A 14,438-nucleotide genomic window follows, 5' to 3' on the forward strand; every position below is an offset into this window, starting at 1 on the left:
AGCCTACCCATAACGCGGGTAGATCACCTTCTCGTGGTGCCTTATGGGGTAAAGATCTACCAATGAACCCTAGTCCTGACTGCTTCAAACGAAGAGAACAGGATGCTATAGTAATCAAAGGAACACTATTAGTCCTTGTTACATTTTAAACCTTGTTAAAAGTGACAAGTCTCGGTTTTCCAGTAGCCGAGAATGACCTTGAGACAAGGATAAAAATGAGTCGAAATCAACAAGTTGTTTTCTAATATTTTATTTATTGTTCTCTAGTTTGAAGAAGTAAGGACTAGGATTCTGATGCATGGACAATATCGGTGTCACTTCCCGACTTTATCAAGGGATCCGATTTTGACTGATAAAGGGGCGCGCCTGCGGAGAGTGTACCCACCACACCATTCGAAGGGTTTAAAAAGCGGAACCTTTCAATTAGAATCCTTTCCTGTGATCAAGTTAGGAATGACAACTGTAAAAAAACGAATACTTTATCACTTCTCGATAGTGATAAAGTAACACGACATGCACTATACAAAGGTGCGACAAACAACAAACCTTTTGGAATTTGTAAATTACACTTTAAATGCAATGGATAGAGGTAACCACGTAGAATCACTTTACACCGACTTTAGTAAAGCATTTGACAGATTAGATATTCCTATGTTGATTTTCAAGCTAAATAAAATGGGAATTGCAATGAGACTCCTCAACTGGATTGAATCGTATTTAACAGATCGCGAACAAATAGTAAGATTTGATGGAAAACTATCTAAAACTGTTCATGTTACATCAGGAGTTCCCCAAGGTTCACATTTAGGCCCATTGTTATTAATATTGTTTGTTAATGATATTTCATATGTGATAAAACATGTTAAAATTCTTATTTATGCTGACGATATGAAACTTTTTATGAAAACCAATAGCAAAAAAGAGAGCGACATTTATCTGAATGAAATAAGTACATTTGATAAATGGTGTAGTAAAAGCTTACTTAAATTAAACGTCAAAAAATGTAATCTAATCACATATAGCAGAAAACGTAATACACCACAGATTACTGTCTCTTTAGAAAATCAAGATGTTCAAAGATGCGATAAGATTAGAGATTTAGGTGTTATATTAGATTCTAAACTTACATTTACTGACCATTATAATACTATTGTCCATAAAGCAACCAATATGCTAAGCTTCATTAAGCGTTTTAGCTCCAATTTTCGGGACCCATATACGATTAAAACCTTGTACATTGCTTATGTAAGATCAGTTTTAGAATAGGGTGATGTGCTAGTATCCATCGTATTAAGCATTGATCAGTGAGAACTGCAATTTTCTCAGTATTGCAGTGAATGATGCTGACACAAACCGATGCCAAACAATTCTTTCTCAAAACGGCTTTAGCATTGTACAATAACATTTTGATAAATCTTGATCTCTTTTTGGAGATAATGCAAAGAAAATGCATCTTACCGTATTCTCAGTCCGTCGTATCGTTTTCAACTCCGTCGCAATCAGTTTCCAAATTCGTCTCACAACTTACGGCTCACTCTGTGTATTGAATGGTTAAAACACAACATATCAACGCTATAATAAAAGGTTTTACTAGAATATATAGATCTACTGGCATCTCCCTCCATTCCTTCAGCATGATGGAATATATTAATTTCCTTTAAAATTCATTGTTCGTTATCAAAATTCAGCCCAAACATATGAACACAATTCCTTTTGACCGTACAATTATGGCATTTGCTCACAGTACAGCGGAAACAACACAATCAAAGAAACTGTATTTTTACATCGAGCGTCGCGCACACATTGATGCGCACAAGCTTTTTTTTCTCAGTACGACGGATTAAACTTTGTTTACATTCTCAATTATACGCGGCGGTTGAGGAAATTTCGTAAAATTTGGTGATTATTTGAAGTTTTACGGCGTGTGATTGGAATGAAATCCTTCAGTGAAGAAGTACGAAGGTTTTCCATAGTGAAAATAAGTGCCCGGCGAAGTAAGTCACCCACGGGGGCGGGAAGAAACTTGTGTTGGAAAGTGGTGTGGCTCAGTCGATCGCTAAGCATTTCTCTCAAATCGTGTTCGTCCATGCGATTTCGGTGAAAAAGTGCAAAGTGGATAGTTGAACTGAAATTATTTACCGAAATACAGTAGTTTTATTGCATTTTTGGTGTAAAAATCTACAAACCATAGCAGCTTTCACAAAATTACACTTGGATAATGAATCTATGTTGCAGGTAAGTTTGAATATCCGCCGTAGTGGAACATTTAAAGTTTGATACGACGAATAGTAGCGCTTACGACGAAGAAGAACAAAACCCTATTGTAGTATTGTGTGGTCCCCACATATGAAAACACATGAGGATAGAATCGAATCAGTACAGAAGCAATTTCTTTTATATGCCTTACGCAAATTAGGCTGGACAACGTTTCCACTGCCATCATACGAGGCTCGATGCATGCTTATTGACATCCAAACTTTAAAAGAGCGTCGCGAATTAGCCATGATTTCATTTGTCAATGATAGAGTATCGCATCGTATTGATTCCACCAATCTCTTATCTAGTTTGAATTTCTACACGCCCGCCAGACAGTTGAGGAATCGGAATTTGTTCGCATCAAACAATCATCGAACTAATTATGCCAAATTCGGCCCAATAAATTAAATGATGTCTCTTTATAACCAGCATTACACAGAAATTGATTTGACCATGTCGCGAACGAAGCTTAGGCAATATTTTAATTCCTTGAGATATAATACAACATAGTATTAAGCAAACATGTAGTCTACAATTGATTGACGAAATAAATAAATAAATAAACTATACAAAGGACACGGGATATACTACAATAGATCAAATATTGGTCGCAGTGGTTTATGTTCCGAACAGAAAAAAAAAAATGTTGCGAGCCACTCTCCAAAGCGTCGACATTGAAGTTTCTCGCGAGAGGCCATCAATGAAACGCCGCCAATATTTATATACAATAACTACGCTTCTTTGCTTTGATTAGATTCTTCAGCTTTTTTTCGAGCTTCGAGTACTCTAAATAAAGTTCTGAGGTACCATATCTACGAAAAGCTTTGAAGGCATTAGATTTTTCTCGATACAACTGAGTGCATTCGTCATCCCAACCAGGTGTGGCTGGTCGTCTTTTGAAGGATGCACTTGGAACTCGTTGTTTTTGGGATTCTAATGCACTTTTATAAATCAATTCTGTTAGGAATCGATACTCATCCAACGGTGGGAGTGTGTTGAATGTTTCGATACCAAAAGTTACCGCTGATGCAAATTTTTGCCAATCGATATTCCTAGTGAGGTCGTAAGGAACCTGAATTGACTGTTCTGACCTTTCACAATTATTTCTGATAGAAGTTATTATGGGCAAGTGATCACTACCATGGGGGTCATCGATCACCTTCCACATGCAATCGAATAATAGTGAACTTGTTCCCAAAGACATGTCAAGACGGCTTTCTTTGCCGTCGGATGAAATACGTGTCACTTCACCTGTGTTCAAAATGTTCAATAATCTATAATCGTCATAAGATTCGCCCCATCCAGTACCATGTGAGTTCATATCACCCAGTATTAAAACTGGAGATGAGAGCATGGAGACTGCATTCCAGAGATGACGGCGGTTTATTGAAACTCTTGGAGGAATATAAACAGAAGCTACGCAAAGATCTTTACCCTTTACGTTTATTTGGCAAGCAACGATTTCTATGCCTGTATGAGTCGGGATGGGGATTCTGTAGAATGAATGGCACTTTTTGATCCATAAAGGAACCCCCGTAATTATCATTTCGATCCTGGCGTATAGTGTTAAAATCGTAGAAGTTGAGATTATCTTCGGAAGAAAGCCATGTTTCACAAAGTACAAATATATCACAATCGGAATTGTGAAGCAAAAACTTAAATGTGTCTAATTTAGGTTTTAGACTATGACAGTTCCACTGTAGCACAGTGATCATATCTTGTACCTCACTCGATGAATTATCCATCGAAATATATGATCGAAGCAAGGAGGGGCCACGAAATAGTCAATTCATTGAGATACTCTTCTATTGCGGGGAGAAAAAGGTCGAGTATGCCTCCAAATGAGTCTGAAACTCCGAGTGCATTACATATGCGATCCACAAGGGCCGTAAAAGTTATCAGTCCTCGGTTGGCCCTGGGGGTTTTCGAGGAAGAGCTAGGAACTTCAGTAGCATTTCTTTTGTTTTCTTGTCTAGAGCTTCTTTTCGAAGTGTATTTAATTTGTGGAGGCGTGGGCGGTATATCTTTGCTGCAACATGGAACGGAAGCATCAAAGACCTGTTTTTTCGGAATTTTCAAATTTTGCCCTTCCTCCTTTGGAATTAGGCAAACTTCTGAGGGATGATTTGATACCTTACGGCGCAGTCCCGGAGAAGATGGAGACTTTCTTTTACCGGGTGCGTGTACCTCCGAAGAATCTCCCCCATCGGTTTCGTCGTCGTTCGCTTCATCGGAAGACAAACTCTTGAAAAGAGTTTACCAACTGGGATGGCTGATGAAGACTCTTTTGCAGGCGGATTTAAAGCTTTCACCATTTCCGCATACGTCTTCTTGGAGCGCTTCACAAAGCGACTCTCATTTCGAATGCGCCTTTTGTATGCCGGGCATTTCTGCAAGTCATGCAGATCCTTGCTACAGTAGCTGCATTTTTCAGCTTCCTGTGTGCAAGCATCTTCTAAATAAGCTTGTTTTGCATTTGCCACAACGGGGCTTGTTATCGCAAAAGCTAGCACTGTGTCCAAGCTGCTTGCAGTTGAATACCAACGGCACGTAAAGGCGCACTGGGTAAAAAACACTATCAATGCAAACAAATTTCAGGAGGACGGAACCAGGGAAAGTCACTCGAAACGAGGCTGACGGTGAAAACACTTTCTTATTTCCTTCCATGGAAACTGATTACAATAGGGTAACGACTATTTACTTTGTTCTCAAACGCTAACAGTTGGCGCCAGCGGCAAAAATTACAGACAACAACCATTCGAACATTCAGTTTCTCTGACCGACCGCCGAGCGGCGACACTGATGTTTGTATGCCACTCACTGATCGCGCTATAGCTATACGTTGGATTCTCAAATTTCTCAAACTTCCAACACAAGCGCATGGAAGAATGGTAGTCGGAGAACTGTCAAAACGTATGGAAAATAATGAAAATCGTAAATTGCTTGCAATTAGGAAACTGGATCAAAAAAGTAGTGATTAGAAATCAAGTGTAAAGTGAATACATAACTTTTTGTGTTTAATTCATCTTCCGTGGTGCTTTCTTTGCTTCAGGATTTCGTTTTTACTACCATTGAAAAAGAGCCATCTATTGCCTTTTCAGTTTTGAATATCGCCCTATTGCTTACAATCCAGTATAGCCACATCAGGAATGGACCGGTTATCAAAAACGCCTTTGCCAGTCTTAATGTCTTCACATGTCAGACTCGCGTCGATAATTTTCCCTTCCACCTCGTCCTCTCTGGCAGATATGTAGAGTAAGGTGGGGCAAAAGTTCGACCTTAGTGGTATAATCGAAATTTCCAGAAATACAATAGCAGTTGAAAGGAAAAAAAAATACCACGCAATGAACCTTCAACATATTGGCTTTAATTTTGCTGAACAAACTTTAGTCAAAATAATTATCCCATTTTTAGTTATAACAGTTTGAAAATTTATTGTCTTAAACGAACTTTTGCCCCACCGGTGGGGCAAGAGTTCGAATCTAGTGTGGGGCAAAAGTTCGCTGACGTAAACACAAAATATCGATACTTTTATGACAGGCATACTTTATACCAGCCATAAACTTATGTTTACAGAAAAATACACACTAAGTTTTCATCAAAAAATTGCCCAAAACAGAGTTAATTGTAATATACCCAAAAATAGCAGTTTTTCGCAAAACAAAGTGAAAATACAAAATTTTGGTGACTTTTTTCGCACGATCAAGCAAATTTCGCTGAATTTAAAGATAATATGAGGATTTTAGGCAATTTGATAACTTTTCCATGAGTGTATATATGGGTCGAACTTTTGCCCCGCTGATTCGAACTTTTGCCCCACTATGGGCCAAAATTTGTTCCCAAGCATTTATGTAAAAACTAATACACCTCAAAGCATCCTTATGGTAGGCCTAGAAATGCCCTAACATAAAAAATCGAAGAAGATTGTATCTTCATTTGGTTCCATGCAATGAATGTTCGACCAAAAATTACAATTTTCAAGTCAAAAAACAACAAATAGCCATAACTTTTTCAAATCTCAATCAAATTTTATGATATTTGGGGTAGCATTCGAACCACCATGACATTTTTAAGTTTTGTTTTAAAATGAGCTAGAAATCTTGAAAAGAAACTTTTACCCCACTCGAACTTTTGCCCCACTTTACTCTAGATAAAATACTCCACAGTAAAAGCCTCATGCTGAGCAATCTCATTCGCTGCTTTGTAACTAGGTGCAGTAAGACGCAGCTTGGATTGCTTCACTTGGTGAATAACGGTCCCAGGATATTTACGCGTCAGCTCTCTAGAGATCGATAGCACATTAAAAATTTTATTTTTGCGCCGGAAATAGACAACCCAAGGCCCAGCCGAAGACGGTTGATAAAACCGCGTTCGAGCAACGAGATCTTTAGGAGGCGTATCGCCTCCATCCGATTCGTCCATGCGGGAATAAATCCAACCGCAACCAAATCAACAAAAAATAAAAATAAAATGTGGAGGAAAAAAAAAACGTTTGAAAAATATTAATTAATCAGTGGACTATTTTGTACACACCTCCTCTAAAAGGGCAAGCAAAAAAATGTATATATATTATATATATATATATATAATATATATACATATATATATATATATATATATATATATATAATATATATAATATATATATATATATATATATATATATATATATATATATATATATATATATATATATATATATATATATATATATATATATATATATATATATAAGTTAAGATCGAACCCTTACCGATCCTCAACAATCATCCATACACCAATCGCTTTATTGATGTATCATCATTTTCATCATTCCCGGCAACAACAACAACAACGACGACGTCCACCACACCGACGACGATAGCCCAGCTAGTAGAACGGAAACAGTACTCTAGCATCAGCATTTCATCACCTGACAACATAGGTAGCATTCACGTGGACAACCACCGAACGAGACCACTAAACGAAGCCACAGCCCTTTGGACCCGCGGCATCAGCAGTTCTTCCACAGCAACAGCATAAGCATTGCAGTAGGTAGTGAGGTTTGATCGTAATCAATAATTGAATAAAGGTTCAGTTCGTTTTAGGCAGTAGGCAGTATCGAATAAGTTCTTTTTTAAAACTTAGTCTGGGTGACACCCTTCTTCACTGGCGCAGTCGGCAGTTCTAGCGTGGAGTAGTTAAAGTGTAGTGAAAAGTGTTCTTATCCGAAATCATCGGCGGCTTACCGAAGAGCAAAGGAGGAAACACCTAAACTACAGATTCTAGTGCACCGGCGGTTCACCAAGACACCAAAATCATCTTTAACGAAGCTTCACACCTGCTAGAAGACATCGAACCATCCGAGGGAATATCGGACATCGAACCATCCGAGGGAATATCGGACATCGAACCATCCGAGGGAATATCGGACAATCGAACCATCCGAGGGAATATCGGACAATTTAACCATCCGAGGGAACATCGGATAAAACCGTAAGTAGAATTAAGCTTTTTTATGTAAGTGATTATCAGAGTGATTTAAGTGAATGATCAAAATAACAAAATATAAGAAAAAAATATCTATTATAGTGACAGAAAAATAATTAATTTAGCTTTTTTTTATATCCAAATTTAAAACAACAATCCTAGAAAACATAAATTCTCTTCACCTGTATTTTTTTTTTACCATTTTTGAAAGGATTTTTTTTAATCAATTTTGACTTCAAGTGTGAAAAATGGCAAAGCTTGACGAGAACCGCGACTTGATCACTATCCAAGTCGGAGAGTTAGAAACCCAGATCAGAGAATTAATGGGCATAATGCAACAACGCGACTCTAGAATAGCAGAGTTGGAAGCGTTCGCTACGCACCAACAATCAATTGCAAACGAGGCCGCTGTTGTGCAGCAACAAAATTCGGTAGAAGGCGCCTTGCGAGCCCTTCAGACCCCACAAATTATCAGGATGTTGCCACCATTTGATGGTAACCCCATTAAATTACATTCATTCATAAGATCTATTGATGATCTTATGCCTGAAATTTCAAAGGTCAAGAACACTCCAGCTTACACTGTATGGCTTCTTGCCATCAGATCCAAAATTATAGGAGACGCTGACAATGTTCTAGAATTTTATGGCACTAGCACAGACTGGGACGAAATTAAAAACAGTCTGATTACACACTACAGCGACAAAAGAGATGAAGTATCTCTCACAATGGACCTGTTTAAAATTACACAAGCGGATAAGGAGATTGAAGATTTCTATAAGGAAATAACTTTTATGTTGTCTCTTATTTTTATTTCAAATCATAGAGTTATTTGTTTCAGTTACTTTTATTGTTATTTGAAACGAAAATTTAACTCAGTGTGTAAGGCAGTGTGTGGCCCGCCCATTTTATTTCGCGCTGTAAACGGAGTGTAAGAAAAAATGGCTGACGCGGAAGAGCTCATCGAAGAACTCGATGTGGAAAAAAATATCCGTGGAGGAAGTCGAGCTGATAGAATTGCTCAACAGTTTTAGAATTACTGAAGCTATTATTGAAGCCCTTCTTGGTAAGTTTTAACCATTCTTTTATAGAATTTCAATTCTCATCAGCCTTTTTTCGTGATTGCAGTTAATTCTTACACGATTGAAACGCTAAAAGTGATTCAGCGGCAAGAAATCGAGCTGCTGATTCTACCCCCGTCGCTTGCGGAGTGGACCAAATTCATTCATACATTGGATATTTGGAGAACAGCGCAGGTACTTATGCCATTTTCAATCTTTAATTATTTTTGTTGACATAAAACTATTTTTAGGGGCTACCAAAAGTCCAAAAAATTCCAGCAAGTGGCAGCAGCTCTGCTTCGGTGCAAAATACCATTGTAAAGCCTTCTGAACCAAGGATCACGTGGGATTCATGCACGGCCACCTATTTGCTGAAAAACTCGTCGGAGGCACAAGCCATCATACGAAAATACAGCCAAACACCGTTTCTCTCAAGATCCGACAAAATGTATCACCCACTGAATTTTTAAAATATACGGTGTTAGAAGTTATGATCGTTTTTCTTAATTTCAAAATAAGAGCAAAATAAAAATTTAGCGGGGTGGAGGGGGAGCAGATCTGGGATCAATAAAATCTTTATTTATTTCTAATAAAAACATTTTCAAATTAAAAACCAAGTGTGATTTATTTTAAAAATGTTATGTTTTATTTTAAAGCAAAAATATTGTTATTTCGAAAGAAAAAAATATTGAATCAAAAATTAATTTTGTTGAACCGCATTGGACCCAGCTGTCAAATTCAACAATTAATATTTAATCAATTAAATTTAAACGAACACAACAGTGACGTAAGAGCCGCGAAAAATCTATTTACCAGGAAATAGGCCTGAAAGTGTTTCTTGCAGGGCTCAATGAACCGGTAGGCACTGTCATCCGTGCTCAATGTCCCACATCGTTGAAAGACGCTTTAAGACGATGTATTGAAGAAAGAAACTTTTATTATCACAAACAAAAATCTTATACCCCACCTGTCCCTACTAGGAACAAATTTCAAAACAAATTTTCAAACCCATTTTCAAGATTTCAGCAAACTCCGGTAACACAAAATTCGTTTCCAAGTTACCCAATCCAAACTAATCCATTCCAACGCGTCGCACCAATCCAACGTCCACAACAACTACAGCACACCCCTCAACAGTTCTCTCCATTCCAACCTCAAGTACCATTTCAACGTACATTTTCTCCCAGTCAACCAAATCATTCTCAAAGACCACAACAACCTGGCCCATCCAATCCATTCAACCGAAATCCTAACCAATTTAGTAAACCTCCTTCCGGAACCTATCGTCCTCCAAAACCCACTCCAATGGAAATCGACCAGTCATTGAGAAGTTTAAAAGTAAATTATATGAATAGACCAAATTTTCATGAAGTAAATTGGACAGAACCAATCGATTACTACGGTCAATATAGTGAGCCATCTAACTGTTACCAATATGATGCAACTAATTATGAGCAAGTTAATATCAATAATAGTTCCGAAGAACAACCCGTTACTGAACCAGAGGGTGATACCTTAAATTTTCAGATGGAATTGCCCGAAACACCAGAAACATGAACAGTAATAATTTTCTACCCTATATAAAAATGAAAACTAAATTTGGCGAACTAAAGTTTTTAGTTGACACTGGTGCTAACAAGAACTACGTGGATCCTGACAAAATTAGCACATGTTTTCTGAAAAACTGTACACCTACAGGAGTCAAAAATATCAATGGGAAACACAACATTAACAAATGTGTTGAAATCGAAATGTTTAACCAACCACTAACCTTTTACGCTTTGAAATTCCATCCATACTTCGACGGACTGATTGGATACGAATCACTCAGAAATCTAAAAGCAGAAATTTTAACCTCATCTAATACTCTCAAACTTCCTACTACATCAGTTAACATGCTTCGAAAATACCCCGATTCATTTAGTCACAATCTAAATGCATATGAAGAAATTCCATTACCTAAAAACGAATGTACCGAATGGCGACTTTTTCGTCGAACATCCACTTCCTCTAACAGACGAAGTAATGATTCTACCAGGACTCTACACAGCAAAAGACAACAAAGCTACAGTTCTTTTGAAAAATTGCTGTGAAGTTCCAGTGAAAATCAGCCCTAATCGACTCATTTTCTCCGAATTGAATAATTTTGAAGTAGTGCAAAAAGTTGAAAATTATGAACCTGGATACGTATTTGATAACACATCAATAGATCCTAGATTGAAAAATCAGCTTCGAATCGACCATTTAAACATAGAAGAGAAGCGAAAATTGATCAATTTGACTTCGAAATTTCCAAGTGTTTTCTATTTGGAAGGTGACAATCTAAGCTTTACGAACGTCATTAAACATAGAATAGAAACCAAAGACGATCTACCCGTTCATGCAAAAAGCTACAGGTACTCCTATTGTCATAAAGAGGAGGTACAAAAACAAGTTTCTAAGATGCTGTCTCAAGGCATCATACGTCCCAGCACGTCTCCTTGGTGCTCTCCAATTTGGATCGTACCAAAGAAATTAGATGCATCTGGACAACAGAAGTGGAGATTAGTAGTCGACTATAGAAAACTTAATGAAAAGACTATAGATGACAAATACCCACTACCCAACATAACCGAAATATTAGACAAACTAGGAAAATGCCAATCCAGCTTTTTACGAGCGCCAATGGCTGCCGCGAAAAGCCTCGCTTTCTGGTAGGGATCAAACGATATGACATTTGGCTTGGGTCCGTTCAATTGAAATGACCCAAGCCAAACGTCAAATCTCCCGATCCCTACCAGAAAGCGAGCCTGCTTGCGGCAGCCATTAGCGGTTTTAAAAAGCTGGATATTTCACAACATTGGACCTAGCATCTGGCTTTCACCAGATCGAAGTTCACCCAGATGATATCCAGAAAACAGCCTTGTTTAGAAAGCAGAAGCAATTTGAACGGCATTTCCCTACAAATCACCATCACCCCACATAACACACGGATAGACTGCGCAAAGGGTATAAAGTCCCCCTCACACACGGTTGGCAGCAATAACAACAACAGCAGCAGCATCGCACGTCTGTCAAGCTCTACACTCACTGAGCGCCTTCCAGTGAGTGACCAAGCGCATCGCAGTGAGTGACCGTCGCCAGTCCAGCATACACATGCATCATCAATCATCATCGCCGTCATCGTCGTCATCATTTGCGCCTGGAAACAGCGGAAATGTTCTACGCGTTTCTAGAACATGTGGTGCGGGATATAAATACGCGTGATGTGCGCGGCTGAAAATTAGTTATATTTTCAAATTCGAAAAGTGAAGTGCAAGTGATAAGTAAAGTGAAAAGTGTAAAGTGTAAGTTTAAAGTAGTGCAATAAAGTGAAGTGTTTTTGAAAGTAACCTTGCCTAGTGTCTTCTTCGCGTGCGGAAAGTGTCGTTTTCGTACATTTGGTCCTTCGAACCGGATCGCGCGGATCTAGCAAGTCAGAAGGCAAGGCAAGTTTCGCGTTCGGTCGTAGTGTAAGTAGTCGCGTCGCGAGTCGTTTTAGTGTGCGCGAAAGTGTGATAGTCGCGGGACCGTCGTGACAGTGTCCGTCGCAGTCAGCGGAACTGTGGGTCTCGACCAGTCGACTAGTTCGTCGTTCGTCGGTTTACTTGGTAGCAAGACAGCTACAGTGCCCGATTTTAGTGCTTCGGCGCGCGTCAGTCGTCGGTTGTTAATCCAGTCAGACACAAGCAGCTGAGGATTTCAACGGCGTCACCGGCCGGCGGTACATTTGCATTTAGGAACAGTTTGGAACGACGTATCGCAACAGCTTTCGGCATGACGGAGCTTAAACGACAGCGTGGAGTCATTCTCGGACGCCTGACACGGATCGAAGTGTTCATCCGAGACATCGAATCCAAGCCCGGAATCACAGCAGAGTTGGTTCAGGCACGACTGGATGTCGTCAATCAGTGCTGGGATGAGTACGACACCGTACAAACTGCCATCGACGCGGAGGAAGGAGTAAACGTTGAAGAGGAAGAAGAAAAGCGTGCCACCTTTGAGGAAAGGTGCATGAACGCAAGAGCTGCATTGCGTTCCATCATCGAGAGGATGCAGGGTCCAGCAATAGCGGCTGCAAACGTGCACAGAGGCCAGGCCTTGATGCCTATTCACCACCAGCAATTCCCCATGGTGCAACAACCAGTAGCTGTACGATTGCCTACATTGGAATTGCCAACGTTCAGCGGTGATTATCTCGGTTGGCCAGCGTTTCGCGATGCTTTTGAGGCGCTTATCGACAGAAACACGCAACTGTCTGACGTTCAGAAGTTGTTATACTTAAAGTCGAGCCTCAAAGAGGAAGCAGCGTGCATGTTGGATGCGATGGACATCACCGATGCCAATTACCGAGTGGCCTGGGATTTGCTGATTGAGAGGTTCGAGAATCGCCGGGTAATCAAGCAGAAACATCTGAAGGCATTGTTCACCACGAAGCAAGTGTCACAAGATTCGCCGAAGGAGTTGCGTCGCTTGTTGACTGAGTGCCAGCGAAACATCAATGCACTGAAGCAACTTGGTGAGCCAACCGATCAATGGAGCACGATTTTGGTGTACCTGATCTCCAGCAAACTCGATAGCACATCACGTCGTGATTGGGAAACCCAAACCCAACAAGAGGAGTCACCAAAATACGAAGACATCGTCAAATTCATCAACGGTAGATGTCACACACTAGAGGCGTTGGCAACGGACAAAGAAGAGCTTCGCAAATCCAGTCGTTTCAAGCCACAGCTATCTCATGCTTCTACGAGTTCTACTGGCTGTAAAATCTGTGAGAATGGTCAAAACCATCCACTGTGGAATTGCAAGAAGTTCATAGCCATGAGTCCAGAAGCTAGATTCGACGAGGTGAGAAAGTGGAAGCTGTGCTACAACTGTTTCTCGTCCAAGCATGTAGTAAGTAAATGTGAATCCAGAGGTTGTAAGTCCTGCAGCGAAAAGCACAACACCTTACTACATGGACAGCAACATCATCAGCAGGAACAACGGCCATCTAGCCACGTGTCATCGTTGTCAGAATCTGTTCCTCAGGATCAGCGCATCGTTAATGCGAGTATGGCGAGTCAGGCAAATCACACCATGCAAGCATCGAGTGATATTTTGGCTACTGCTATGGTCTGCATCTACGATCGAGCTGGGAGCAAATTACCGTGTCGCGTGCTGTTGGATTCCGGATCACAACCGAATTTCATAACGCAAGCTTTTGCTCGGAAACTTCGGTTGAAGGAATGCAATACATCGATCACCGTCCACGGAGTAAGTGGAGTAGAAGCTCAAGTTGGAAGGCAGGTGACGGCTACTATCGAGTCTCGTGTGAACGGAAAGCAGTTTAACGTTCCACTGCTGGTGATGAACAAGATCACGAATGTGTTACCATCTGACAACATTCAATGCGATAGTTTTTCCACTAGAAGAGAAGAGTTGGCAGATCCGACATTCAGCAGACCAGGAAGAATCGATGTTCTACTGGGAGCCAAGCTTTTCTTCAAGCTTTTACTTCCGGAAAAGATTGAAGTTGGTGACTTCATTCTGTGGAACACTGAGCTAGGCTGGGTAGTTTCCGGAAGCTGCAAGCAGTATTCGCGGGATCACGTGCAATCGAATGTGGTTACTTCGATGACTGATGCTGAT

At 39.9% G+C, this 14,438-nt stretch overlaps 2 long non-coding RNA genes across 4 annotated transcripts in view; both read left to right on the forward strand.

Annotated features, from left to right (window-relative positions):
- The window catches only part of LOC110678552, a 32,382-nt gene that overhangs the window by 10,879 nt on the left and 7,065 nt on the right, over positions 1 to 14,438 (forward strand). The window contains exons 1-2 of one of the 3 annotated variants that reach the window (XR_002501732.1): positions 7,047 to 7,286; positions 7,344 to 7,731. This is a non-coding gene — a long non-coding RNA (uncharacterized LOC110678552). Of the gene's footprint in view, positions 1 to 7,046; positions 7,732 to 14,438 lie in introns of those variants that run through there. The other 2 variants (XR_002501729.1, XR_002501728.1) reach the window with 2 other exon arrangements.
- On the forward strand, positions 8,645 to 9,225 carry LOC110678555. Its single transcript, XR_002501733.1, has 2 exons — positions 8,645 to 8,981; positions 9,038 to 9,225. It is a non-coding gene; the product is annotated as an uncharacterized LOC110678555 (long non-coding RNA).

This window comes from Aedes aegypti, chromosome 1 (genome assembly GCF_002204515.2).
Source record: "Aedes aegypti strain LVP_AGWG chromosome 1, AaegL5.0 Primary Assembly, whole genome shotgun sequence".
Taxonomy (NCBI): Eukaryota; Metazoa; Arthropoda; class Insecta; order Diptera; family Culicidae; genus Aedes; species Aedes aegypti.